Here is a 12,043-nt window from a genome sequence, read left to right as displayed (position 1 = left end):
CTCACTGAAGTTGAAGGCCATGAGGAAGGAACAAGAGGGAGGAAGATGTAGCCAGGAAGTCCAGCCTAAGGGACAGAAAACCAAAGCAACAGAGCTTTCCGTGAACTAAAATGCTATCCTGGAAGTGAGCCGTCCACAGCTGATACGTCAGCTTCAGGAGCTTTTGGCTTCCAGATGCCTATGTTGCTGCTTCACCATCCTCAACATACTGCTTCTACCTCATGGTTAAAGGTGGCAGCTCGGACTCCAGCCAGCTGTATGGAGGAGGGAGCAAGGTGAGCAAGCCTCTACCTTTAAGGCAGGTTTCTCAGTCTTGGTACTTTGGCGTGTGGGGCAGATAATTTATTGTTTGCAGGTGGGGCGGCGGGGCTGTCGTGTGCACTGTAGGATGTTTAGCAATATCCTTGGCCTCTGCCCACCAGGTGGCAGTGTTACTTCCTCCTTCCCAAGTATGACAAAAAAATTTCCCCAAATGTTGCCAGATGTCTGTGTTGGGGGTGAAGGGGTGGGATGGTGGGGTGTGTGTGTGCAAAATCTCCCCAGATAGAGAACCAATGCTTTTGGTTGATCTCCCCAACCTGCACCGGTCCCTCTGCTTCCATGCCTTGATCAGAACTTAGTCACAAAGGCAACTCTTCGTCACAAGGAGCTGGGAAAGGTAGTCTTTGTTCCACGCAGCTAAAAAGTCAGGATTTCTATTACTAGGAAGAAGGTGAGAAGAGATACTGGGAAATAATGCAAGAGCAGAGACTCGGAAAGACCTTGGCAGTTTCGTCCCCGATCCCAGCTCCTGGCTCCTTGTTCAGGATGTAACAGCCTTAAGCAGGACAATATGTGATCACAACTGCAGACAATGGCATCCTGGATCCATGAGGTGGGAACTCCCCTCGCAGAGACTGAGCCCTTAGTGGAGAAGGGTGACCATTGTGTCCTCGCTCATTGCCGTTCAGCATGTCTCCTTAACTCGGGTTAGGGGTCTGTCACAGGCACTGCATTTCCTAGTTGCCCTTGACTAGGGACTTCTGCTCTTTGTTTTATTCCCCGTGAAATGGCCGCAGTGCAGTGTCTTCCCTCCCTCCCTCCCTCTCTTCTCTTCTTCTCTCCTCTCCCTTCCTCCTGTCTTCCCTTTAAATGTACTAATAAGAGGACTGAATATAGACTCAGGAGACCTGAGACCTGGCCTGGTCCTGCCACTAACTTAGGGTAAGCCACTCAACCTCTCTGGCTTCAGTGTTTTCATTTATAAAATCAGGGCTGGCCAGATGATTCCCAGGGTCCCCTGTAGCTCTAAGATGCTTTGATTCTCCAAGGTCTACAGGACTGCAGGACCAGCAGAGAGCGCCCCTCCATGATGACAGCCCCTGGCTAGGTCTCTGCCTCTGGACTCCCCTGTGGGGTAAAATCCCAGCCTGGCAGATGTCACTCAGATTCCCCACACTGGCTCCACATAGGCCTGCTCTGGGTAATGGCACGCCTGTCTTGCTAAGTCTGACCAGCGCAAATCATGCCATGTATGTTCAGTACAACCTGTCCTGTGCCAGCCCGATGGGCGGGGTGCTTCCCGGGCTCCCAGCTAACGTTGAAATGGCCCTGTGGCGGCACAGCTGGCCTTGGCAGGAGGTTTTGTTTCATTTTCCAGATTCCCAGGTCCTGTTTAAATTCTGTTTCTTTAAGCTAACACGTTTTCATTTCTTTATTTGTTCAATAAACACTTCTTGAGCACCTGTTGCTCTGTGGGGCCCCAGGACTACAAAACAAACAAGTCACAGACCCTCCCTTTCTGGAGCTGGCACTGGACATGGTCCTCCTGGTCTTCCACGCTCTTTCCCGGTCTGGCTCTCCAGCCTGTTTCCCTTCACTGGCTACATGGCTCTGCTTGGGTTCCTCTCACCCGGCACAACACACACACTCACTCACTCATACGCTCACACACACACACACACACACACACACACACACACACAACTACCTCTCTCCTTGGTCGTGACTTCCTTATTCTTTAGGTTTCAGCTGAAATGTTCCATCTTTAGGGAAATATTCTCTGTCTCACCCCTGACCCCAGGATGACGTGTTCCTCCCTCGTCTATGCCTCCAACAGCACCCCGATTTTCCTTTCCAGGACACTTACCATCTTGTCACTGCTCCTGAAGTCTTCTCCCTCAGGATGTGAATTCTTCGGCAGAGCCAGGTCTCTCCCCATCACCACCGATCACTTCCTCGCACACAGTAGGCCCTCAACAAATGAAGCATGAACCAATACATGGGTGAATGAAGCTGTCAGAGGGAGAGACACATAGTCCGTCACATGCAATACCAGGAACGTGAGCAAAGGCTGGTTGAGTAAAAAGAGCCCCCAGCCTCTGGGAAGGGATGGAAATGTGTACCTGGTCTTAAAGGAGCAGGAAAGAGGAAAGTGTAGCAGAGAGGGAAGAAGTGGCAGGAGTGAAGACAGGAGCAGGGCCTCTGGCAGTGCCAGGGTCTGGGAAGGTCAGTGGGGCGACCTGGAGGGTCAGGGCCTGCAGGGGGAGCTGCGAGCTCTCAGCGCTTGGCTGGCTTTCGAATTGGAGCACCTGCCAACGTGCTGCCCCTGCTCTGCCTCCCCCAGCCCATCCTCCACCACCCAGACACCCTGCTTAAGAGCTTTCAGAAGCTCTGGGTCTGGAGCCCTGAGAGGGCAGGCCATTCCAGAGAGCAGGATTCTCCCTCCCTCTCTCCCTGTCTTCCTTCCTTTCGTTCTTTACCAAATTCAACTCATATTTCCTGAACTCCTTCTCTCTGTCAAGAATCGGAGAGAGAAGTTTCTCCTCACTCTCTTAGAAGCTTTGGAAAGATGAATCCAGCCAAAACCCAGAAATGGAACCGCTGGGCTGGAACGATGGTTGGCGCAGTAGAGGGCTGTCACGTGGGCAGAGGGGCAGACACAGACTCTGGCTGGACCCTGAAGTAGGCTGCCCAGCACGGAAACGGAGGAAAGAAAGTGCAGAACGGCCCCCCTCATGTTGCATGCCCTTTAAATGACACACTGCCCCTGCTCCCCGTGGCCTGGGGCTGTGTGAACACTCAGGCAGTGGGTGCTGACTCCGAGGCATTGGCCCTGGGGAAGGAGGAGGCTGAGCTCGGAGGGTAGAGGGGCATCTGGAATCCCCACCTGGAGGGCAGGCAGAGATGCAGAAAGGCGGGGAGTGTGACCTTGTTTGCTGGGGTGACCTCTGGCGCTCTCTCTGAAGAGGCCTGAACTTTTTTTTTTTATTGCTTAAAGTATTACAAAGAGTATTACATATGTCTCCTTTTTTCCCCCCCGCCCTTGACAATCCCTGGCCTCCCCTACCCCCCAGTGTCTTATGTCCATTGGGTATGCTTATATGCATGCATACAAGTCCTTCGGTTGATCTCTTACCCCCCTACCTCCTGCCCCCCAACCCTCCCCGGCCTTCCCGCTGCAGTTTGACAGTCTGTTTGAGGCAGCTCTGCCTCTGTATCTATTTTTGTTGTGGCCTTAGCTTTTAAATGTGTTGGCTGCTCTTTCTCCGCCAGGGAGAAGCTTAAACCTGGAAGTGCATTACCTCGCTGCCAGTGGGGGGAGAACATGCCAAGGGCGGCTGCTCCTCAGCTCCCCAGAACAAAACAGCGGGGAGGATGAGATTCGCAGGCCAGGCTGCCCACATGCTGCACTGCAAGCTGAAGTGTGTGCCGGGGGAGCCACCGGCTAAGGTGGGGCTCAGCGGTGACAGCCTGGAGGGGAGACTGCAGCCCTGAGGTTGCTTTGGACACATCGGTTTCTCACTCAGATAATTATCTTGTATCATTGAGTGGACTTTTGTGTGTACTGGCTCCCTAGTTTGACCTTGGGGATTGAGAAAATGTCAGAGCCGACTAAGCCCACTTAGGGGTCATGCTCAGCGCATGTGCACTTGGATGAATTGCAGGAGAGCGGGGGCGGGGTCATGGCCTAAACAAAACCCAGGTCTGCAGCTCTCTGCCCTGCAAAACCGCCTCTCAGGCCTTCCTCCATGGGGAGGGATGCCCCTCAGGCCAGAAGGAAACTTCAAATCCATATTAAATGCTTTTTTTTTATGAGACAGAAGAGATGAGGAGGAGGAAAGGCTCTGGCAGGCAGCTTTGAGCTTACAGAGGGCACCAAAAAAATGTCATTTGAAGAATGGGCAGAGGAGACAAAGAGGTTAGTGTGACAGGAAGCCAGGGAGGAATGAAGCCAGGAAACAGCGTGGGAGGGAGAGGGCCACAGAGAGGGAGGAGGGCCTTTGCCAGGAGGAGGTGGAAGGACGAAGGGGGCAGGGATGGTGCATCTCAGTGTGTGGGGGGCCAGGATGGAAGGCAGAGCTGCCAGGGGGCCTGGAGAGTAACAGCCCAAGTTGGAGGGCCCGGCCAGCCCTCTCAGACGCATTGTCCTGCACAGAAGAGAGGATGGGCCCCCTCTGGTTCCCTTCGCTGGAGTCGGTCTCCCCCTGCCAGCGGCCACAGATGAGCCCCACCTCCTGGCCCCTCACCTGCGCGTACAACTGCCAAGCACCACTTTCCCGAGGGGCAGCAGCACGGGGCATTCTGCAGAACAATGTGGAGAGAAGTCGTTTCTGTCCATACCGTTTCATCCTTTGGGAGCAGGGTATGTCCCGGCAGGACAGCTCTCAAGACTAGAGCAAGGGCACTGCAGGAAGGAACGGCGTGGAGTGGCCAGGCCCTGTGGACAGGCCTGAGCTGACGGCCCAGAGCTCGTTTGTTCATTCAACAAGCACTTGCCGAATGTCTGCTAGAACAGAGCAAATGAGACAACGTCTCTGTCTCTTGGATTCCAGTTTACATTCTGGTCGGGGGTGAAGGACAATGAAGTGCTTTGTAGTTGTTCTGCAAGCTCCTTGACCTGGTGTGGCCTGGTTTTGGTGGTCTTCACTGCTCAGCCAGATTGAGGCTGCTTGGGGCCAGGTCTTCTCAACTCTGATACAACGATACAGAGCAGAAGCACAGTCCAGACTGTTGGGCATCAATACTAACTTGATTTTGAACAACGTTTTATGCATTTTATTTTCCTTTTCTCGTTTCCAAAATAGTCAATAATCCTCTCAGGGCGGGTGGGCTCCTCCAGATGGAGACACTTCGGCCGCCTTCCTGGTGTTTCTTCCCTCTGCATCTTCCCCTAATTCACGCCCCTGTGCTCCTGGAGGAGTCTTTATAACATGCTAATCTCATCACATGATTCCAGGCTTTAAAGTTTTGATAATTGGCTGGGGTGCTTTTTACTCTCAAGGAAGAGAATGCTGTGAGCGAGGATGTAGGACCAGGGAAGCCTGAGAACCTAATGGCTGGGAGCACAGTTTTTAGAGTCAGCCTGAGTTCAAATTGCACCTCTGCCATGTCTGAGTCACGTAAAAGATCAAGCCACTCAACTTCTCTTTCAGACTTATTTCCTCATTTGTAAAATGATAAAAACAATACAAACAAACAAACAAAAACACCCCCATCTCACTAGGTAGCTGTGAGGTCAATCTAAGGAGGTAATATGATAACATATTAGAGGCCCGATGCACAAAATTCGTGCAAGGGGCTTAGCCCTCGCAGCCTCAGCTTTGTCCCGAAGGTCATCTGGAAGGTGTTCGGCTGTCTGGTCTAATTAGCATATTATGCTTTTATTGTTGTAGATGTAAAGCACTTAGCACAGTGCTCAATAATTGGTAGCTTAAAAAACCATAGAATATTAATTAAGAAAGTATATGCATATTTGCATAACCCATCAACACAGATATGTAAGTTCTTTGGTTAATCTCTTCCCATATCCCCCTGTACTCCCCCACCCCACCCCTGCCTGAGATCTGTCAGTCTGCTTCATGCCTCCATGCCTCTGACCCGTTTTTGTTGGTCAGTTTATTTTAGAAGGGGACATCTGTAATACTTTGAACAATAAAAATAAATTTTTAAAAATCCATGGACTATTATTGATTATATTCCCTATGCTGTACTTTTTATCCCCTGACTTTTTATAACTGGCAATTCGTTTTTCTTTGTTTGTTTTAATATATATTTTTCATTGTTGACAGTTACAGATGTCTCCCATTTCCTCCCCCTCCACCCAGCCCCACCCCTACCCTAGGCCTTTACCACACTATTGTCTGTGTCCATGGGCCATACATATATGCATATATGTAAGTTCTTTGGTTAATCTCTTCCCATATCCCCCTGTACTCCCCCACCCCACCCCTGCCTGAGATCTGTCAGTCTGCTTCATGCCTCCATGCCTCTGACCCGTTTTTGTTGGTCAGTTTATTTTATTCAATAAATTCCACAAATAAGTGAGATCATGTCGATATGTTTTTCTTAATTCCTTTACTTTTTTCACCCATCCTCCCACCCCTCACATCTGGCAACTATCAATTTGTTCTTTGTATCTATTAGTTTGTTTCTATTTTATATGTTATTTACTTTGTATTTTAGACTCCACAGATAAGTGAAATCATATGGTATTTGTCTTTCTCTGACTTATTTCACTTAGCATAATACCCTCTAGGTCCATCCATGTTGTCACAAATGGCAAGATTTTATTCTTTTTTTATCGCTGAGTAATATTCCATTATATATATGTACCCCCTCTTCTTTATCCATTTGTCTATTGACAGACACTTAGGATGTTTCCATATGTTGGCTATTGTAAATAATGCTGCAATGAAGAGAAGGGTACACATATCTTTTCAAAATAGTGTTTCTGTTTTCTTCAGCTACATACCCAGAAATGTAATTGCTGGTCGTTCTACTTTTTATTTTTTTGAGGAACCTTCATACTGTTTTCCATAGTGACTACACCAATTTACATTTCCACCAACAGTGTATGAAGGTTCCCTTTCTCTGAATCCTTGCCAACCCTTGTTGTTTGTTGACTTACTGATGACAGCCATTCTGACAGGTGTGAGGTGGTATCTCACTGTGGTTTTGTTAGGGGCAGAAATAGAATATGGAGGACTAGCTATAATTATACGAAATATTAATCATGATCTGTTAACTGTGATTGTTCTGATTAGAGAAAGCACATTCTAATCTAGCTGAGAGACATATGCCTTGGGACATGGGGGCTATCATCGGAATGCAGTCCATCCTCCTTTCCCAAGAACTGCCTACCTTTATGGGAAGATTTACAACCTCGTGGTTGAAAGTCCTGGAGATGCTTGCCCTTTGCAGCCCCTATTGCCTGTCAGATGGTCCTGGGGGCGCCCGGAGGCACGCACCCTTTGGAACCCCCAGCCCGCATGGCCTGTAACCTGTAACGATCACACCACGCCTACTTTGCGCATGCCTGTAATTCTTACTTTTCCACGTCATATTTGCCCTTCTACCCAATGTAAGCGGCTGGCTTATGGGGAGGGGTAAAGCAGGTTTTTGTGGATGACCTGCTGCTCTCCCATACTGCCGGCATTATTGGAATAAACGTTCATATACGATTCAACCCTGTCTCTGCTTAGTTGGCTCGTGTAGTGACAGGCAGCCCAGACCCCTTGGTTGTCCAGTTCCAGTTTTAATTAGCATTTCATGATGATGAATGGTACTGAATATCTTTTCATATGTCTATTGGCCATCTGTATGCCCTCTTCAGAGAAATGTCTATTCAGGCTATTTGCCCATTTTTAATCGGATTGTTTGTTTGTTTGCTTTGGTGTTAAGTTGCATGAGTTCATTATATATTTTGGATATTAACCCCTTATTGGGGTGACCACTTCATAAGTGCTATAAATGTCTAATCATTCACTATGTTGTACACCTGTAACTGATATAATATCGTATGTTGACAGTAATTGAAAAAAACAAGCATAGAATAGACACTCTGGGAATACGTGGCTCTTGGCCCCAAGAACCAGAAAGCAAGCCCAGACCATGCTGGCCTGCCCTGGGGGTGATCTTTTTCAGGCCCTGCTTGCATGCCCTTTTCTCATGGTATGCAAGTGCACCCTCACATATAAGGCTAAATAAAACTCCTGCAGAAACAGGGCAGGAAGCTGAAGAAATACCATAAAGTCACAGCAGGGACTCCTGTTACCGGGACAGTGTTGGCTTAACAGGATGTGGAGGGACCAGGGAAACAGATGGCTGAAAAGTAAATGTTGTGGAACAATCAGGAAGGTATTGCCCTCCTGGGCTCGGGACAGACAAAGCAGTTCTATTATTATAGCGGCTCTTTTTCTCTTTTTTTTTCTTAGTGTACTGTTTGCTCTCTTGCCCCTGAAGGCAGTTCCAGGATTTCAGCAAAATACAAGTTGGCACCTGTTTTTATAATTATAGCCGATGGTCTAGGGCAGTGGTCGGCAAACTCATTAGTCAACAGTGCCAAATATCAACAGTACAATGATTGAAATTTCTTTTGAGAGCCAAATTTTTTAAACTTAAACTATATAGGTAGGTACATTGTTATTAACTTAATTAGGGTACTCCTAAGGCTTAGGAAGAGCCACACTCAAGGGGCCAAAGAGCCGCATGTGGCTCGCGAGCCGCAGTTTGCTGACCACGGGTCTAGGGGATTTTGTTTTGTTCTGTCTTCATTTTTGTTGCATTCCTGGATATTTTGGCCTTAGCTGTGATGGTTGTTTAGACATTGTCAAAGAAGTACGCAGTGGACAACAGCTTAAATGGCTTCAATAGTACCATCAATTGCTTGTTTAAACAGTTTTAGTTTCCAAAGGATTTATTAATTATTCCCTAATTAAAGCAAAGCTAGAAATTGCAGCAGACATTCAAAGAATTGCTTCAGGGATATGGTCACAAGGAAGCATGGACTCTCTTCTCCGTCAGATCCCAAGCAGAAGCCGCCCTAAACAGTAGAATACTGGAGGCCAAGGTGGGCTTCCCTACGTGCTCACTGTGTGCCAGCTGGGGCCCTAGGTCAGCCGTGGGCAAACTACGGCCTGCGGGCCGGATCCGGCCTGTTGGAAGTGAATAAAACTAAAAAAAAAAAAAGACCGTACCCTTTTATGTAATGATGTTTACTTTGAATTTATATTAGTTCACACAAACACTCCGTCCATGCTTTTGTTCCAGCCCTCTGGTCCCGTTTAAGAACCCATTGTGGCCCTGGAGTCAAAAAGTCTGCCCACCCCTGCTAGCTTCTGGGTGTAAGTGGTGAAGGAGACAGCACAGTCCTTACTCTCACGGGATTTTCTATTTTACTTTCCCAAATAGCATTCAGCTCTTTGCATAGCAGGATGGCCTAAGTCTTCACCGAACTGTTCCTTGAGAAGTAATGATGGATTTGTGAGTGTCCCACTCACATTCTTCCCCAGCCTGTGTGTGTGTGTGTGTGTGTGTGTGTGTGTGTGGAGTGTACACATAAATGAGGAAGCAGGGCAGGTGTGAACTGCACCCACGCAAACCTGACACAGACCCCGACTGGGGCTGCTCAGTCTGCAGTCTGTTCCAGCATCTCCTAACCATGGCTGCTCCCTAACGAACACTGTAAAACTGCATTATAAAGGGACTCCTTATTCATGGTTCTGGTCCACTCACGTTGCCTATACATTGTTAGTATGTGGGGCATCTCTATACAAATGGTGCACGGTCCTTCCCATGTTTGATTTCATTTTTCACTCAGAAGCAGCTTGTGAGGCAGATGAATCAGGCGGCGGTATCTCTCACATGGGTGAGAAATCACTTCCCTCCAATCATGCAGATGAGGGGAAACTGGGTGGGCTAGCCATTCACCAGGGCCTTCCCCCCACCCTGCCAGTGCCTTCTGGCCTGACCTCCCACAGTTTTACAAGGGACGTGCACTTGTAAGTCAGCGTGTACTGATCACCTGCCTGTGTGACGCTCCTTCCTCTGAGCAGGCTCAGAGCTCCATTCATTAAGTCACTGTTCTCAAGACTCCTAAGACGCCAGAGAGGCTCTAGGGAAGGGCTCGAGTTCACTACTACAGATGCTTCTGCTCTGACCAGTAAGTCTGAGTAAGAGACAACTAATTAGTCTCATGTGGAAAATGTTTCTTTCCTCTCTTTCTTGATCTACTTATCTATATATATAAAAGGCTAAGTGACTGTCTGACTGTCTGACCGTCTGACCGGCAGGTACATATGACACGCACTGATACTCAGCGCAGGTGCTGCAGAGCTGCGGTGACTTGGCAGCGGTGGTTCTCTGGTGACGCACCCTGGAACCAAAGAGGAGGGAACCCAATTCCTCATGGAGCCGTGCAATTTCACTTCCGGCCAGGGGTTATGTTATTAAAATATTTTTCTAATTAATTTCCGTTCAAAGTGCATGAATCCATGCACCGGGCCACTAATTTCTTATAATTCTCCTTCTCTGAGCTTCTCCTTGGGCCATACAAAAATCGATCACTATGGCATCCCTGGAGAACACTTAACAGTATAAAGCCATAATGCGGAGGCGGTGGGCCAGGCGGGAGGTACCAAGTGTGGCTGATTCTCAGGGGCCATTGAAAGCCGCCTCAGAGGCACAGGGCTCTTTTTAGTAATGTAATTGCTGCGCTGCCTGTTCCCTTCCCCCTGCACCTTGAGCTCCGTGGGGCAAGTGTCCATCCGCTCCCTCAGTGCAGAGCCTGGCGTTTTGTTGAAAGTTGGAAAGAAGGCAGGCAGGCAGGTAGAGTCCGAAGATGCAACAAAAAAACGGGGTGAGAGACTAGGTTGGTGTAAAACAGTTTGCAGGATCTCCGCCCCACCCCTCCCCCTTCCCGGGCTAGCGCAGGTGAATTTACTTGCGGTAAATGTGCTAAAGGCACAGGTTCACTGGGTTTGGTGGGGATCGGAGGGCACGAGCGCACCCTCCGCCTCCGTGGAAGGGGGCGAGTTCTCAGTGCCCCCAGCCTGGGAGCAGCGGTGTGGCAGCAACCCCAGGGGTTGCGGTGTAACAGCTAGTGCACAGACCAGGGCGACTCCCAGATGGACGCTCAGGGCAGAAACACTGAAGGCGGGGCCTGGTCCTCCCTGAGCTCCTTCACAATAGACTCAAGGAAACCTGTAGTTCACAGAAGCTCTGCCTTGGCCGCCACAGACGGGACCCCCTGTGGGCTCTGCAGGTAGCGGACATGGGTCCTGGAGAGCATCGCTGGCACTCAGGGAGTCCAGGGCTGGCTTAAAACAACACGGCATGACCACATTTAAACCCAACCGTCCCTGTGAGGGAAGCACGCAGGCACTGCCATGCTCATTTTACAGATGAGGAAATGGAGGTTCAAGGAGGCTGAATGACTTTCCCGAGGTTTCAGAAGCAATCAAGTGTCAGGGTCTGTGCTGGGCTTCTGGCCTTTGTCAACCAACGCAGCAGAGGCATACAACTGCAATATTGTAAATGGCCAGTAGAGGGCAGCCTTCACAAAGAGGCCTTACAGAGGTCAGGGCTTAGAGCACCAGCATTGGGACACAGGGATATCATGGACCCCCTCATAAGATACACGGAAGGGAATATAACATCATCTCCTGTGATTTTCTTGCCCCCAAAATGCTTACCAAAATCTAATCCTGCAACACTGGGTAAATAAATTCAGGGGCACTCTACCAAATAACTGGTTAGTGCCCTTGAAATGGTCAAGATCAAAAAAGTCAGAGAAAGACTGAGGAAATGTTCCAAATCAAAGGAGATTAAAGAGAAGTGGCAACTAAATGCAATACATGATTAATCTTGGGTTGGATTCTAGGCTGGGAGTGGAGGCGGGGTAGTGTAAAGGACATTATTGGAACAATTGGTGAATCAAATTTAGACTATAGTTTAGATAACAGTATTTTATCAACGTTAGGTTTGTACTAAAGTTGATAATTGTACTATCCTATCTAATAACAGAGAAACATGGTAATTGGCGGACGACCGCTACCCTTCCCATTGGCTAATCAGCGAGATATGCAAATTAACTGCCAGCCAAGATGGCAGCCGGGCAGCTTGAAACTAACATGAGGCTTGCTTGCTTCAGTGATGGAGGAAACCAACGTTCCCTGCCTGCCTTGCAGGCCTCTGAGCCTGCAGTTTGAACATTGTAACAAATATAGAAGCTAAACAAAACCCCAGAAACCAGCTTTCAGCCGGCCGGGATGTCAGAGCTGGA

This window comes from Myotis davidii, unplaced genomic scaffold (assembly GCF_000327345.1).
Source record: "Myotis davidii unplaced genomic scaffold, ASM32734v1 scaffold674, whole genome shotgun sequence".
NCBI lineage: Eukaryota > Metazoa > Chordata > Mammalia > Chiroptera > Vespertilionidae > Myotis > Myotis davidii.
This window is presented reverse-complemented; position numbering follows the sequence as displayed.